This window comes from Mus musculus, chromosome 2 (genome assembly GCF_000001635.26).
Source record: "Mus musculus strain C57BL/6J chromosome 2, GRCm38.p6 C57BL/6J".
Lineage (NCBI taxonomy): Eukaryota > Metazoa > Chordata > Mammalia > Rodentia > Muridae > Mus > Mus musculus.
In genome coordinates, this window is record NC_000068.7 from 65383914 (window position 1) to 65400744 (window position 16831).

Sequence of the window (16831 nt, forward strand, 5' to 3'; positions counted from 1 at the left end):
ATAGGGATTCAAGGAAGAGGACATATTTGGAAATAAATCACAGTTTGGAACTCTGGCTTGCTTTAATACCAGCAATTATGTCAATTTAACAAATATTTGGTGATCAAATGGGAAAAATCTAAGGGTAACTTGGCGTATGCTTCTGTCAGAGAGGGAACATCCTTTTCTGCATGTTAACTGGAAGTTCTAGGCAATAGGGTTGAAGATCACGATTAGGAGGTCATCTTTAACTTCGATTTAAAAGCATCTAACGAAAAGAAATGATGGAACTACCGATTTTAAAAAGTGAGTTTTAGAAATGGCATAAAGTTAAAACAGATGTCGATGAATAGGAAATGAAGAAAATTCCATAGATTGTGTCAGAATGAAAGAGAAGTCCTGAGGAATCTCACTCTTCTCATCTATGCCCCACACGGCCTTGCCCCTTCCGTCTTTGTCTCCAGGGAAAACACAATTATAATCACTCCATAGACTGCCCTCCCTCCATGATGTACTCCTCCTGAGTTTCACAACAGCAAAGGAAAAGATCATTATGGCCTGCTTTAGGAAAATACCTACAGGGAGGAAAGACTACATAGATCATTAAACACTTCCATTGATATGGGTGTCACGCCATTTCCTGGCTTGGGTCCCAGAACCATAACTTGGGACCACAAGGGAATGAAGAAAGGACAGACACACGGATGCACATGAAAGCTGGAATTCGGCAACCTGGACACTAGGATTGGGAAAGCCTCGGCACCTCAGAAGCTCAGTGTGTTTATTATAGGCAACTGAACAAGGAGAAGGGGCTTATTCTACACAGCTGGGTCAAGGAGACAGGTTTAGCTAATCTCAGTAGGAGCAGCCTCTGTGGGAGAGCTGTGATCACACAGCAAATATTTGGAGGAAGAGGGCAATGATTGACATTTTCTTCACGTGCTGTCAACATTCCTGTTCAGATTTGAGGACATCTCTGCCATCCCTCGGAGCCTCATCCTGTCAGACAGGGAAAGATCTCCACCACAGTTTACCCACCAAGCTCACCTTCTGATCCTTTTATCGTCATCGGGCCTTTCTTACATGTCACAGACAGAAGAGTACGACCTTTGTACTCTGTTTCTACTGAAAGTGCACTCTGACTTATTGCAGTCTGATTATACTCTCATGTAGTGAGTGTTTCCACAAACTGTGTCCCAGTTTGAGGCTAAAACATGGAAAAACTCAAGTCTTAAGATTCCTGAAGATAACGGAATAGCAAGATTGGTGGCTACTTCATTCCTCATTTCACATGGATGGACCCAGAATGGCTCTCCAAAAAACACCGAGTTTTAGTTGTGTGTATCTGTAGTGTATGTGTGTCTCTTTGTGTGTGTGCTTGTGAGTATATGTGTGACTGTATGTGTTTGTGTGTGTGTACTGTGTGTATTTCTTTTCTAGTATGACTTCTTCTTCTTCTTCTTCTTCTTCTTCTTCTTCTTCTTCTTCTTCTTCTTCTTCTTCTTCTTCTTTCAGGAGAGTATTTCTCCATGTAGCTCTGGCTTCTCTGGAACCCACTCTGTAGACCAGTCTGGTCTGAAATTCGGAGAGATCTACCTGCCTCTGTCTCTTGAGTGCTCAGATTATATGTGTGTGCTACCACTGTTCAGTTCTCAGATAACTTTTACATTTACAATTACGATGTTTGACACAGAAGCTGTTTCCTGGCTGCCTGTGTTCTCTTCCTCGAACCCTTTATTGCTGCCTTTTTACAAAACCAGACCTTTTTCAAGGTAAGATAAAAATCTGAAAGGGGGGGGGGTGGACTGGTCATTTTGAAAAGCCAAATTGTTGCTGTCTGATTAGTGCTTTACAGAAGTATCTCAAATTTTCCTCATGTGAGTGAGTCATCTTAGTGTATTTCATTATTTCCTAAGTGTTATCTCTGCCCCATTGTCTTTTACCATGTTTTTGTGCTTTTAGCTTTAACATTGAGTGAAACAGTCTAGGGGCATAGGTTAAATGATTCACTACACAGGTAAGCAGATAACCGAAAAGTAAGAGCAGAGATGCCAAGCTTCTGCCTGCCTTGTTAGTAGCACTGTGAGCAAAACAAGAAAACTGTTGTTAGCAGAAGCACTAAAGAGCTGCTGCTGGAGGACTTGAGTGTTAGCAAATGGTCAATTTAAATTTTGTTAAGACAACAGAAATGTCTGCAGCACGTTTTGCCTGTAACTGTTACTTAAACTATTCTTCATGCACAGTGTCTCAGAGGATTTTCTGGAGTTTTCATTCAGGACAGAGATATTTTCTGAAGAAGGAACATTTTCTAAAAATTTACAAAGGGGGAAAAGGAACTATGAGGTAAGAAAAAGAGATGTAATTTTTTTGTAAAGAAGGTTATAGAAAATGTGATTTTTTTTTTTTTTAGATGACAAAGGATTTTTTTAATGATAAAATGAGATTTTTGTCCTAAAGGTATTGCTAAAAACGGAGATAGATAAATGAGGACAATCCTGGTTAAAGGAAGGTGGCATGGGTGAAACCAAGGTGTTGAGAGTTAGGAAAGCTTCTTAAGGCTTGGAACAAGGGGTGGCTCAGATGCTAAGAGCGCTGGCTGCTCTTCCAGAGGACCAGGGTTTGAGTCCCAGCACCTATATTGTAGCTCACAGCCATCTGTAACTCCAGTTCCAGGAGTTCGATACTCTCCTCTGGCCTCCATGGGAACTGCATGCGTGTATGTGGTACATAAAAATGCATGCTGGAAAAACACTGAAACACACAAAATAATAAATTAATGAAGAAAATTCTCAAGGTTGGAATTCAATATTCTGTGTAGAACTGGGGGCAGATTCTTTGTTTTCAGTAGTAAGATATTCTTTAAACATTCGATTGCTTTCAGTAACACATTAAAACCTGACCAGATTTTATGTTTTATCATTTTTTCTTAAATGGACTACTTAATGCCTGGTGTGTGTGTGTGTGTGTGTGTGTGTACATATATGTGTGTTTTAGCTGACAACCGAATAACAATTTGTCTAGTTAAATTTTCCCTTAAACCCATGAATTAGTGATCTCAGTTTCTAGGCAACATTTTCAAAGCTGAGATGTTAAAAAAAAAATGACAAAACAACACATGTCATCAGGTCCAACTAAAAATGCCCATCTAGGACATTACAGAATCATAGGATAGCTGCCAAGGAGAACTTCAGACAGGGAGTGGAACTACCCAAAAGGCAGAAATATGTTGCAGGCAGCGAAGAGAAGGGCCGCACTGTCCAAGCCCTTCAACAGGGGACATGAAGCTTCTGAATTTAGTATTCTCCCTGCTGGGTTTTAGTGTTGCTTTGTTGCAGTATGTCTGCGCTATGCCCCCTTTCCTCAGTTTTGGAATGGCATATGTATATTCTGTGCCATTGTATGTTGGAAGCATGGGATCTGCTTTTTGTATTTTATAGGAGGTTGAAAGTAAGAGGTTGCTTCTGAAAGATCCTGGCAGAATGTAAAAGGACACAGAAGCCCTGAAATTGGCAAGATAGACGTCAGTGTTAGCAGAACTAGCTTCACTGATTTAGAAAAATAGAGGTGCACAATGCTCTGGCCACTCCTCGAACCTGTGTGTCTGCCAATGTTCTGACCAGGTGTGTGCCCATTGCTGCACCTTCATTAGACTCTTTCCTTGTACCCCTCCCATACCCATTTCTTGAGAATAGACATTGTTTAGATCTGGAAATCCCCTAATCTCCCCCTTCTCCTTTCTCCCCTGAGGGCCTATAAAAACTGGGACCTCTTTCCCCTCGAGGTCGACTCCTCTACCCCTGTGTAGGATATGAGTCGTCCCCAGAGCTCTGGCTTTCCCAGAATAAAGCCTCATGTGGTTTGCAACAAGCTCTGTCTGTCGTGAGTTCTTGGGTGTCCGCTATTGTCCTGAGGCCTGAGCGAGGGGCTCCTCTTGGAGTCTTTCACTTCGAGTCTCAGAGAAACCTGGACCTTAGACTTTAAAAGGGCATGGTGATGGAAATCCTGGGGACTTGTGGGCTTGTACTAAATTGCATTTTGTAGCCGCCAATCTGTGGGGAGGAGGGAGTGGAACCTGGTGCTTTGAATAAACTCGGTTCCCAGCTTTGAATAAGCTTGGTTCCCAGCTCGGATTGCAACAACCTTGCATATGACATCAAGCACATCTTTGATATCTGAGCATTTCGCCACCAAAATAACTTCACAGAGCACTCCTTGGCTAACTCTTGGTCCCAAACATGGATATTGTCTGTCCTCTTCTCTTCGTTCCTAACTTCCCTGGGAGGAGGAGGGTCATCTCTGTGATGGGCACACTACTGAGTGATCTTCTTCATTGCTGCTGTATTATAATTTAGTGAAAATCATCTTCTTCTCCTGCCACTGCTCTTGAATCTTCCAAACATGGTCTTGATGATCACATATCACTTGGAAGTCTCTTATCAAGTTTCTATCTCTCCTTCACATTGTTGGAAATTTCTCTTTCAGCTTTACTGAAAATCTGGTGCTCCGTCCCAAGACCACAGCCCCAAGTATAACAGACGCAAAAATGTATCCACAAAAGAAGAGAAAGATAAAAGAAAAAAGCCACTACTCCCTGGCAATCATATTTTATCTCAATGCTAAGTATATATGTTTCATTTTGGGTAAAATCCTTCACTCACCAAATATCTACCATCATAGCAGTAGGAAAAAATTCTATTTATATACAATTATTCTGGGCTGATGAGATGACTCAGCAGGTCAAGGGCTTGCTACACAAGCCTATGAACCTGAATTCAATCCCCTAAAACCAGGTAAATTTAGGAAGAGAAGGGCTGGGCGGCAATGGTGGTGGGGGTGGTGGGGGTGGTGGAAATGGCTTAGCAATTAAGAGCACCTACGGCTGTTACCAAAGACCTGGGTTCCATCCCAGAACCCACAGCATGACTTACAATCATCACACCATCAGCTGCAGTCGATACAGTGCCACCTTCTGTCTTCTGATAGCATCAAGCACACATGTGGTACACATACCTACATGCAAGCAAAACACTCATGTGCATTAAAAACAACCTTCTTCTTAAAAAGTAGAGGGGGAAAACAAAGACACCCCCCTCCTTGTCCCCAACCCTGCATTAAAATGTTCACACACCCATCCACGCTTATCATTCACACTTATAATAGTTATAAATAACAAATTTAAAAAGAATTATTCTTACTTGTACAGTTTATACTAAATTACATAGTAATGATGAGAGGTATTTAGTAAGCACATATTAAAATCTGTTTTAATATTTTGGCCTGTTGTAGAGAATTTTCATTGTGACAGTGAGCTCAATCGAGACTGTTGGTTAAATGTACAATGCCACTAATTGACAAATTAACTAAAGTGTTTAGAATTTGTTAGATTGGTGCTGATCATTTAAGATTTGCACCTTTTGAAAAACATAATTTACTTATAAAATAACCAAAAATCATACAAAGTACTTTATGAGCCATCTTTGATAAAGGGAGACACTTTACACTATTATAATGGATTTTTTTAAAGCTCATAGATAACTAAAAATAAGAATTAGATACAGAGTTTTTCGACAATGAAATGAGATGAAGAACTAGAAAAAAACTAGAACTAGGCTCAAACCAACTGACTTCATCAATTGGGCAAAAGACACATTTCAAAGACACCTTCCTGCTTGGAAGGAAAGGGCTCTGACAGGTCCTTCCCATATCTCCTCTGCTACCACTACAAGGAGATGTGTTCTTACGTTCATATTGCTCATTTCAGCCTTGTGGCAACTTCTAGAAACCATGTGGAACTTTTCATCGTGAAAAGTTCCCGGTGAACTTCTGAAAAGCTGGACTCCTCCTCAGCTACCTGACACACGAATACCCCCAAGTAGTACTCCAAACCCCTTCAACAACATTTACTCTACCATTTCCTGCTGTATTTTATTTCTTCATTCTTTTAGATTTAGCTACTGTACATATTGTCTGAGGTTATTTGAAATTTTTTTGGTATATGCCTAAGTGATCAAAATGACACTAGTTTTGGTTTGGGTAAAGTACCGATGCGAATGGTATGGTGTTCTCACATTGAGCTTGTTCTGACTGTCAGCTCATGTAGCCCTCCTATGCTACTTGATACAAAAGTTTATGTTTAAAAAGGGTGGAACTTTTTATGATTTCCATAAGAATGATTCTCATTAGTTGATATAATTTGGATGAAGAAAAAGCCCAATGTTTAAATTGGCAAAAACTTAAAGTTTTTCAAAAGGAGCTTCATTTGGGAGGCATATCCATTTTAAATCCAAACTCTTAGAGCCAAAGCAAAGAAACTCCTTCCTACTAAGACAAAAGGGAAGATTGTTGGCTGGGTGCAGCCAGTTGGACTTTGTTCTATTACTTATATTAAAAATGCTAATGGGATCCCTTCTGCGTGTTCAGACTTCCAACTCCTTTAACTTTCAAGATCCCCTGGATCTTGATAAAGATGCCTGAAGGTTTTGGTTAAATTTTTGTATCCAAATCCTCTAAGAGGCATGGATCTCCAAGGACAACATTCATAGCATTTTATACCTTAAAACACTACATACTTTTAAATCCCACATTTCTTGATTAAATGAGTACTGAAGGTGCTCTGTAATAGAGTTAGGTGAAATTTAAAAGATTATCCAGTCTCTATATTTTGCAAATAAAATGTTAGTGTTTGGTATTGAAAAATGGTACCTATTAGAGTCCCATTTCTCCCTCTGACTATAGAATAATAAAAAAAAAAAGTTAGCTGTGCTGGAACTCTGTTTTCCTCCAATTCTAACTCCCAATCCTGCTAATGGTACTGTACTTGCTACCTGGGAAAGATAGTGTCTTGAAATGATACTTGATGGTTACCTGATTTCTGTAATATCAAAATAGTAGAACAAAGAAAATTATTATTCACAAATAATGGCTACGGTCACTTAGATATCAGAGACCAATCTTTTGTAAAATTATAACTAGCCATTCCACATGAGATAATATCCGTGATATCCACAGTATCAAAGCAACCAAAAGGAAAGCTAGAATTAAAAGATAATACTTTATTTTGAATACTACAAATATTTAATCAAGTATTCCACAGAGTACAAACAACTCTGAACCCACAAGAAAACAGACAGCTAACTTACTTCACATATGATTTTTGATCGGTTAAAATATCTTTTTTGACCAGCCATAGCAGCTTTAATCCCAGTTCTAGGAAGGCAGGGAGAAAAGAGGCAGGCAGATCTTATTGAGTTGAGGTCAGCCTGATCTATGTAGTTTGGTCCAGGACACTCAGGGAGGGCTATGTAGTGATGCCATGTCTTTAAAAAAAAAAAAAAAAAAAAAAAAAAAGCTGCCTTTATTTCCCTAAGACCATACTGTGCTATTGTTGTTTATTTTAACTCGTCATAAAACTCTTGTATGTATATGTTACATGTAAATGCTGTGTCTGATATGGAGGGCAGAAAAAAAATAAAAGAGACTAAATCATATCTTGCTTATCATGGCTGTCCTGGAGGTTTGAATGAGACATGTCTCCACTAGGCCCACCTATTTGAATATCTGGCACTCAGTTGCTGGTGCGTTTGGGGAGGTTGCAGAACTTTCAGGAAGTGGAGCCTTGCTGAAGGAAGTACTTCTCTGGGGGAGGGTTTGCCTCGGCCCACTTCCTCTTCGCCCCACCCCTTTGCCTCCTGTTTGTGGTTGAGGATGTGCGCTGTCAGCTTCCAATTTTATTGGTGACGTTTTGGTATCTTAGTATTTTCTTTAAAAATGTCACTAAAAAATTGGAACTGGAAGGGCCGAGAATCACAAGGCTAAAGGAGATGATTAAAAGGGGTCAGAACCCATCCTTTAAGAAGCAAGAACCCGGCAGTGGTGGCACATCCTTTATCCCAGCACTTGGGAGGCAGAGGCAGGAGGATTTTTGAGTTCGAGGCCAGTCTGGTCTACAGAGTGAGTTCCAGGACTGCCAGGGCTACACAGAGAAACCCTGTCTCGAAAAAACAAACAAACAAACAAAACCCCCCAAAAACAAAAACCAAAAACAAACAACTCGGGGGATTCCCTATCTGGAAGGCAGCAACCAATAAATACTTGCGGCTACATTGAAATTTGCTAATATTGATAATGAAGGCCCCTCCCCTTTTCGTATTTCAGTTCTTTCAAAACCTTATTAGGTTTTTTTTTTCTCAAAAAGTCACTTTAGCAATGTGATAAAACTGAAAAATATATTTTTTCTTGAAAATATTACCTTAAATATTTCTTGAAATATTACCCCGAATAATTTCTTGAAAATATTAAATATCAATTCTGTTTTACTCCACCTTTTGAGTGTTTTTTTTTTCCTTTTGAGTTTTAAAACTTCAAAATTAGACATGGTGGGGTGTGCCTATAAGGCTAGTTGAGAATCAGGAGTTCAAATCAAGGTTTCCATTGGTTACACAATGAGAGACCCTCTCAACACAAACAACATTTCAAAATTACAGAAAGGGAGTAAGAATAGTGTGATAGCCACACCTTCCTGCTTAGTGCCAGCACTCGTTTATATTTCCCTATAGTTCTCTCTCATTCTCTTTATACATATGTAATGGTTTGAATATGCTTGACTCAAGGAGTATCACTATTGGGATGTGTGGCCTTGTTGGAGTAGGTGTGTCACTGTTGGCGTGCCCTTTAAGACCCTTGTCCTAGCTTCCTGGAGGGCAGTCTACTCCTAGTTGCCTTTGGAACAAGAAGTAGAACTCTCAGCTCCTCCAGCCCCATGTCTGCCTAGACACTGCCATGCTCCCATCTTGATGATAATGGACTGAATCTCTGAAACTATAAGTCAGCCCCAATTAAATGTTGCCTTTTATAAGAGTTGCCTTGGTCATAGTATCTCTTCACAGCATTAAAACCCTAACTGAACTGACATACATGCATGTACACAATTGTCTAGACATAAAGTTTACAAGTTAGCATATCTGTGATGGTATGTATGTGGCCACATGTGCACTAATATATCTTTGTGACTAAAGTGCTTGTGAGAAAGTTTAGACATCATCACACTTTACTTGAAGATGAAATAAATTCTTTGATCATTATTTTATTAACGGCATGGACACTCTCTCTGTGTCAGCAAAACTATAACATTCAAAATTTAATCATGATAAAAGTATACTTATTGTCTGGCCATTGTCCTAACCATTCCTGTTCTCAGTGGCGGTCCTCCTCACATCTTTAATCCAATCAAACATGAAGCCTTGAATTCTGTTTGTGGAGATTACCCCTCCTTGGGGAGCACGGGTCTGTTCCACTCTATCAGGGAATGATGTCATCTCTCAGAGCCTGTTGTGCAGGCTGGACTCACAGACTGCAGGATGGATGGCACTGGTTGGAGCTGTTGTTTCCCCAGCAACAGCTAATGGGACCACTTGAGGTCACCATCGCGGCCCTGGGGACTGAGGCAGTGCTCTGTGGTCTGCCCCAAATGAGCCATAGCCTGGCTGATTCTCCAGGGAATACTTGGAAGATGAAGCTCTGTGCATTTTTTCATCTCAGGGATCACTTTTAGGAAAGCCAGTCTCAGCAGCTAGCCTGGGTTCTTCAGTGCCTTCTTGACTGTTCCTTTTTAAATGACTTGTTCTCAGTTATATTTTTTTCTGTTTTCATGTTTAAGTTTACAGAGGACATTTAGCAAGAAGTCTATAGAGTTGATGATGTCTTTCTTTTATTGACATTTTATTTCGAGACAGTCTTATTTTGTAAGTCAGACAGGCTGGCCTAGAACTCGTAATTCTCCTGTCTTGGCCTCTTGAATTCTGGGATTAGAACTATGCCCTAGAACTGTGAGGTATCTAACAGAGGAGACTACTTGGACATGGGTTTGACCTAGTAGAAAGTCTTTATTAGCCTGCTGGTGTTCAGAATCCTAATACAGACCTAAGCCTTTTTCAGGGTGAGTTTTAAGCACAAAAATGTACATCCTGGGTCTGTACAACCCAGTTAGCAAGAACAGTTTGCCAGAAGCAGAATTACAGAAACCAATGAACATGTTTAGTACATACGGGGACTTTTCCAGTTTTTCCAGAACTGTGTGCTTTGAGGGATTAGGCCTTTGGTCTCATCGTGGCAGGTGAGGAGCCTCTGTGCTGGGCTCCAAGGCCTGAATGGGACTTCCATCTTGGTGTCAGTTGTGCTAAGGTCTGGAGTTAGAGCGATGGGCTTACTTTCCTCCTCTTTTCCTTCATCTTGAAGTCCTTTGGGAGAAGTTTGTTAGATGCTTAAGACATAAAAATGATCTTCCAAAAGATATTGGTGATGTTTGATCTCATTTAATTTACATAGTATATGAAAGGTTTGATTTAGGGCAGAATTATTTAGGACACAGTCCCTGTAGTTTGCACTCTACAGAATAAAAAGAGTTTTGTAGCACGCACGCACGAGCGTGTGCACACACACACACACACATTCTGTGCTTGAGCATATGAGCTCTGGACTTCCTGTCTCTGACTGAGACCCTTTGTGGTCTGGCCACTCTGCCCACCACTTTTGGCCACCTTTCGTGCACCACAATGAACTCTCATCCCTCTGGAACCGTAATCCCTAATAAAAATCTTTCTGCTGTAAATTGTCTTAGCCATGCTGTCTTCTCAAAGCAACAGAAAAGTAACTAAAGGAAAGGGGGGAGTAGCTGTGGAGAGGAAGGCAACCATCAGGAGAGCGAGAGTGAAAAGAGACACTAACGGGGCACCATTATAGTAATAACGCATTGTATGGAGTTATTAAAAGTAAGTCATTTTTTTACTTCAAATATTAACATAGTGAGGTTGGTAAGATGGCACAGTGAATAAAGACACTTGCTGTCCAGTGGTCTGAGCCTGACCACCTGAGTTCTAATTCTTAGGCAAACATGAAGTATAGCATATAGATTTTACTGCCCTATTTTAAGCTCCAGGCAGACCATGCTACTAGCCATGCCCAGGTCCCATCAGATTCATAGATAAAAGACACATGTACACATTAGCTTAATTTTGATGTGCTTTAACTCAATGGCTGGACTCTTCTAAGTCTTCTCCAGCTATTGTGCCCTTTATTTTCACTCCCAATTCAGCGCCCTAAATCTGCCCTCAACTTTAGTTGCTCAGTTACCTTTATTCCTAGCTCAGAACTCTAAATCTGCCCTCAGCTCAGTTGGTCTCTAAGCTCCTGGCTGCTACCCCAGGCCCAGTCAGGGAAGCAGCTGACGGCCACCCCACCCTGGATCTCACATGGCTGTTGGCTCTTTCTCTCTCCACAGCATGGCGAAATCTCTTCCTACTCCCTGACGTCTGCTAGCCTGCCTGCAGGAAACCTGGAAGTCCTGTGGATTTTTCCCAGCTTATTGGCAGTTAGTGTCTTTATTGATCTAACAAAAAACATTTGGGAACAGGACCTTCAGGGTCCACATGCAGATTCACGATCAGAGCATGAGAACCACGGAGTTGTGAGGAAGGTGAACAAGGCGTACTCAATGAGACTGTGCTTCTGGGATATATATTACCTTTTCCGTACCATATGGACTATATGTCCTTTATAGTTTGTATAGCTATGGGAAAACCATTTGACCCCATGTCCTATGTTCTGCCAGTATGTGTGATTCTTGACTGTCTAACTCCTTCTTCCTCTAGCTGTGTTGTATTCCTTTCAGTAGCAGAGACTTTTCAATCCCTTCATTTGGACCTCCTGTCAGTCTCCTTTAAGGGAAGTTCCTTGTACTTAGCAGTACCTGGAGCTTATCTTTTGATATAATCAAATTGTAGGGTGTTTACACTTATCATGCTAAGCAACATGGATAACTCCTAGGGAGTGCACACCTGAGATGTTCCAGGGCCCCAGGAACTTCTTCTGCCCTTGTCTCGAGGACCCAGAGGCTCCAAAGCCCCCAGGCTAAAGGGAAAACTACAGAAAGTTACCTGAATCTGTCCCCTCTGTGGGTATATCAGTCTATGGCACCTTCAGCACAGAACATGTATGAATGCCTGGATGTGGCCCTAAATTCAGTGTCTGGGATTTCTGGGTGACTATCTTCTGCTCCCCTAATTTTGTGGTATGCACCCCTGGTTGTCTTTACTGTGTGTCTCTCACCATATGTTTCTGTCAGTTCCACTGGTTGGAGGAAAAACAGCTCTAAAATGAAAGGAGAGGTGAACAGTTTCGAGGCCTCAGCTAGCCTAGGACAACCTGAGGTAGCAGGACGTCACAGAGAAACCCTGTCTCAAAAAACAACAAACAGGCAAGCAAACAAACAGAAACATCTCCGTGTAGTGTGATTTAGAACTTAAAGAAATCCTTGCCTGTTTCATGTAACCGTGGACACATGCCTTAGGACTCTCTCTGCCTTTGGGTAACAGAATCTTAGGGTGGTGTTTGTATCAGTTTTGTCCATCAGCCACTAGATGGAAGCATTTTGCTTCTTTTGAGATTTAAAGCTCCTCTTGGAAAATGCTGACCCATACCTGCCTGGTTCCTTTGTGGAGTTGAAAGTCTTTAGGACACCTCATTGCATGATCTGCCATTCTTTGATCTTCGAGAGAGGAAGGCATTGTTCTGTGTGATTACCTTTCCATGTTCTGGGTAGAAAATTAGATAGCTTGTGGCTAGAAAGTTGTCAGAACAGTGAAACTCTAAATAAAATGTAGACTGCTGGAGCCACTGGTGAAGCTCTCTGCCTTAGTATATTCTACGCAGACTGTAATCTCACCTTTCAGACTAGAGGCACTTGTCTCCGTTACTTTTCTATTACTGTGAAAAGACATCATGACCAAAGCAAGTCCCACAAAGGAACACATTTAGAGGCTTGCTTATGGATTTAGATGGTTAGTCCATGATCAGCACTGTGGGAAACAGACAAGCCTGGCACTGGAGCAGAAGCTGAGAGCATAATATCTTGATCTGCAGGCAGAAGACAGACAGACAGACAGACAGAAACACAGAAACACAGAGAGAGAGAGGGAGAGAGAAGAGAGAGAGAGAGGGAGACACACACATACACACACACAGAGAGACAGAGAGACAGAGACAGAGAGAGAGAGAAAGACAGAGAGGGAGAGAGACAGTGAGAGATAGAGAGAGACAGAAAGAGAGGGAAGGCAGAGGTAGAAGGAGAGAGCTTGAGCCAGGACCTGCCAGGTCCTGCCAGGTGGTCTTTTGAAACCTAAAGCCCACCTCCAGTGACACACCTCATCCAATACAGCCACACTTCCTAACACCCTCCTGTCCAAGCAATCTGCCTGCAGACTCCACTGCACCCGCTGCTTCTATCTGCCCTTCCTGTCCATCTCTTTTCTGTTGGCTTTTCTTACTGTTTGTTTGTATAACTTTAATTTTAATGTGGTTTTGTGTGCTTGCTATGTGTATATCTCCTCAATTTACTCATAAAGGCAACGAGGATGGAGACTACATTTTATATTTCTCTTTTGTCTTTTGTCTCCTACGGTAGTCGAGAGAGGGAACAAAAAAAAAAGTTCAACAAAAACTTCCAGAATCCAGTGCAATATGAAACAATACTGCAGAGACAGGCCAGTTGCAAAGTTAATTGGTGAATTTCCTGACGGCCTCTGGGAACGCCCATAATTTCGCAGGCAGACATCCTATTTCCCTCTCTAGGGTCCACTGCCACTCTGTTCCTAGTCCAGTTTTCCTGCTTCCTATCTTGGTTCATCAGGGCTTATTGGGGAATTAATGGAAACTACTGTCCTGATGGGGCCGCATGTGTCCCTATACATGTCTAAAGCAGTGTTCCCATAATCTATAGAACGCGCGCTGCTTATCCCGTATCCTGCTTCACAGCATCCTCTCAGCAATTCATAAGGCGTGTGCGTACTTGCTGAATTCCTGCTTTCCTCCTAGGCCTTGACCTTGAAAGCAAAGCCCAGACTGTTTTGGTTTGCTATCCTTTCTCTATTTAGATAACATCTTGCTATGCAGCCCACCCTGACCTAGAACTCACAGTCCTCAGTTCCAGCATTACAGGTGTTTACCACCTTGTCTGGCTTGAATATCTACTTTGTTCACTGTATTAAGTAACCTGCTTCTTTTTTTTTAAGAAGTAAGACAATTGTTGAATAATTAAATGTTCTTTGTCAAAAATGTCATTCATTTTTTAATTTATTTTTAATTTTTTATTAGGTATTTTCCTCATTTACATTTCCAATGCTATCCCAAAAGTCCCCCATACCCACACAACCCCACTCCCCTACCCACCCACTCCCACTTTTTGGCCCTGGCGTTCCCCTGTACTGGGGTATATAAAGTTTGCAAGTCCAATGGGCCTCTCTTTCCAGTGATGGCCGATTGGGCCATCTTTTGATACATATGCAGCTAGAGACAAGAGCTCCCGGGTACTGGTTAGTTCATAATGTTGTTCCACCTATAGGGTTGCAGATCCCTTTAGCTCCTTGGGTACTTTCTCTAGCTCCTCCATTGGGGGCCCTGTGATCCATCCAATAGCTGACTGTGAGCATCCACTTCTGTGTTTGCTAGGCCCTGCTTCTAACTGAGCTATGCTCCTAGAACACAAACGTAAGTCTAAACTTAGGGTACCGGGCCTTAGTCATCTTAGTCAATCTGAATGCTTCTTCTTTGCCTTATGTTAAGTTGAAAACTAATAATCCCCCAACAATTCCAACCCTACAGTCCAGAAGCTGAGCCCATCCAAATTTTGTCTCTTTGCTTTGGCCACTTATAGTTTCCAGGATCTGCGGAGACTTTTATATTACACGGTTATGATCTGAGAGCAAGATCTCTTCTGGGGATGTTTATTGAACTGCAATTTTAAAACTTTGTGAAGGATTTCTAAATGTTCCATAAAAAGACTAGTTTTAATGATTACTGTTTAAAATGAGTACATTCTGTGTCATATGAAACAAAGATTTTTTTCTTTAGCAAGCAAACACATCGCCATAGCTCACGAAGCACCATATAGTCTGAAAAACTGGTATAAAGTAGCTACTCTATGTAGTCAGAGAAGTAGCTTGGAATCAACGTGTCCCAAAGGAATGAGCACAATAAAGATGCAGGAGCAATGGATGAGGAGTGAGCTCAGCAGAGAGAAAAAGGACACATTTTCTCTCCACTTCAGTTGCAACCATGATAAAGTCACGTGTGCAGGTCGATTTGCAGAGACAGGAAAAGGCCCTGTGTGCACTTCAGGCCTTTGTTGATTTTTCAGAACCGAAAATATTGGAATTCAACCTTTTTTTTTTTTTTTAAAGGTTTATTTATTATATGTAAGTACACTGTAGCTGTCTTCAGACACTCCAGAAGAGGGCGTCAGATCTCGTTACGGATGGTTGTGAGCCACCATGTGGTTGCTGGGATTTGAACTCCGGACCTTCGGAAGAGCAGTCGGGTGCTCTTACCCACTGAGCCATCTCACCAGCCCCGGAATTCAACCTTTTAAATATAAAAAGGCATACAGAGGCATATTGCTGTAGATCATGTAGATTATTTACATAGAATAAGGTAAAAGTATACAGTGAACAATGCTTGCCTATCAGGAACAAGGTCCTGGTCTCAATTGTTAGCACAAAAAGGATGGGGAATTATTGAAATCATAATTTAAAACCTATGAAGTTCTATCATTTTGTTTTTGAAGAGGCATTAAATATTTTCAGTGATCTCAAACCTAATTACGTTTACTATTCTGTTTCTAATCAGATATTTAAATGTTCAGCATGGCTGTAACTCACTTACTGTGTTATTGAGAGAGAACAGACTAGTTATTGACATTAAGTGAACTTTCTTAGTATTAACCTTAAGTCATGTTGGCATATTTGTGCTACACATAGGGGCTCTCTTTTTATCCCATGTATAGTGCCTATATCTAATATGTTATTTCTGTTTTCATGTCCAAATCGTTAACAGAGGTGACAGTGCTCTATATCAGTGACTGGCAGCTTTCTCTGGAGTTGGAATTTTAAGGTGTTTTTACATGTATATAATTCTGTCTGTATATCATGCATTTATAAAATTCTGTATATTCAGTAAGAAGATTATTTAAACATGCTCTTATTGTACACCGATGAGCTCAGATTTTCTTGAAGGCTTTCTGTTTCGATTAGGTCTCAGAGATGCATTCATTTAAAATAACAAAAACATAGCTACACATAGCGAAAGGTTGAGACTTGCTAAGATGAAAGCCAGATCCAGTTGCTTAAAAAAGAAAATCATGTAGGACGAGTGTATAATTTCCCTACTATCTTTGGGCTTGGAGAAATGCCCAGGTTAGTGACAAAGGAAACTTTGGGAAGAGACTCTAAATCTACCACACTGTAAGAGAGGAAAATGGAAAATCAGATGGATAGCTTCATTTAAAAGCACAGCCAGGAAGAATCTTGGAGCGTTCAACACATAATAGTAGGATTTCGATGGACTTTCTTTTTGTCTAATTGAAATATTACTATGATTTACCAGTTGAAATTATTGTGCCATAAGCAACCAATGCAGCTGCGAAGCATTAGCTACAGTCCATCACCACGAGCTGCTCTGTGGCCGACTTTTCTCATCCTGCATTCATCCAGTCTTAAGACCCATCGCCCTCTTTGGCAAATTGCATTTGCCCATTTTAAACGGTTTGATTTTATTTTACTTTTTTGCATTTTTTCTTCTTACTGATTTCTTGTGAGTTTCCCATCATGCACTCCAGTCCTGCTCAGCTCCCCGTCCCCCCATGTCTGCCCTTTGCCCTTGCAGTCTCACCCCCCAAAATGGCAAAAACAATAGACAAGATCAAACCACAGAGAACATCTCATAGTGGAAGCTGTAGTATCCCATAGTATATCCCTCACACTCCTGGCTCACCCATGTTCCCATCACTAGGGCCAGTTCTACTGTA

General features: G+C 41.1%; 1 long non-coding RNA gene across 1 annotated transcript; it reads left to right on the forward strand.

The window, feature by feature from the left end:
* The first annotated feature begins 820 nt into the window (after window positions 1–820).
* Gm34688 lies at window positions 821–4761 on the forward strand. Its single transcript, XR_374585.2, has 3 exons — window positions 821–1316; window positions 1673–2322; window positions 4462–4761. It is a non-coding gene; the product is annotated as a predicted gene, 34688 (long non-coding RNA).
* Window positions 4762–16831: the final 12070 nt, after the last annotated feature.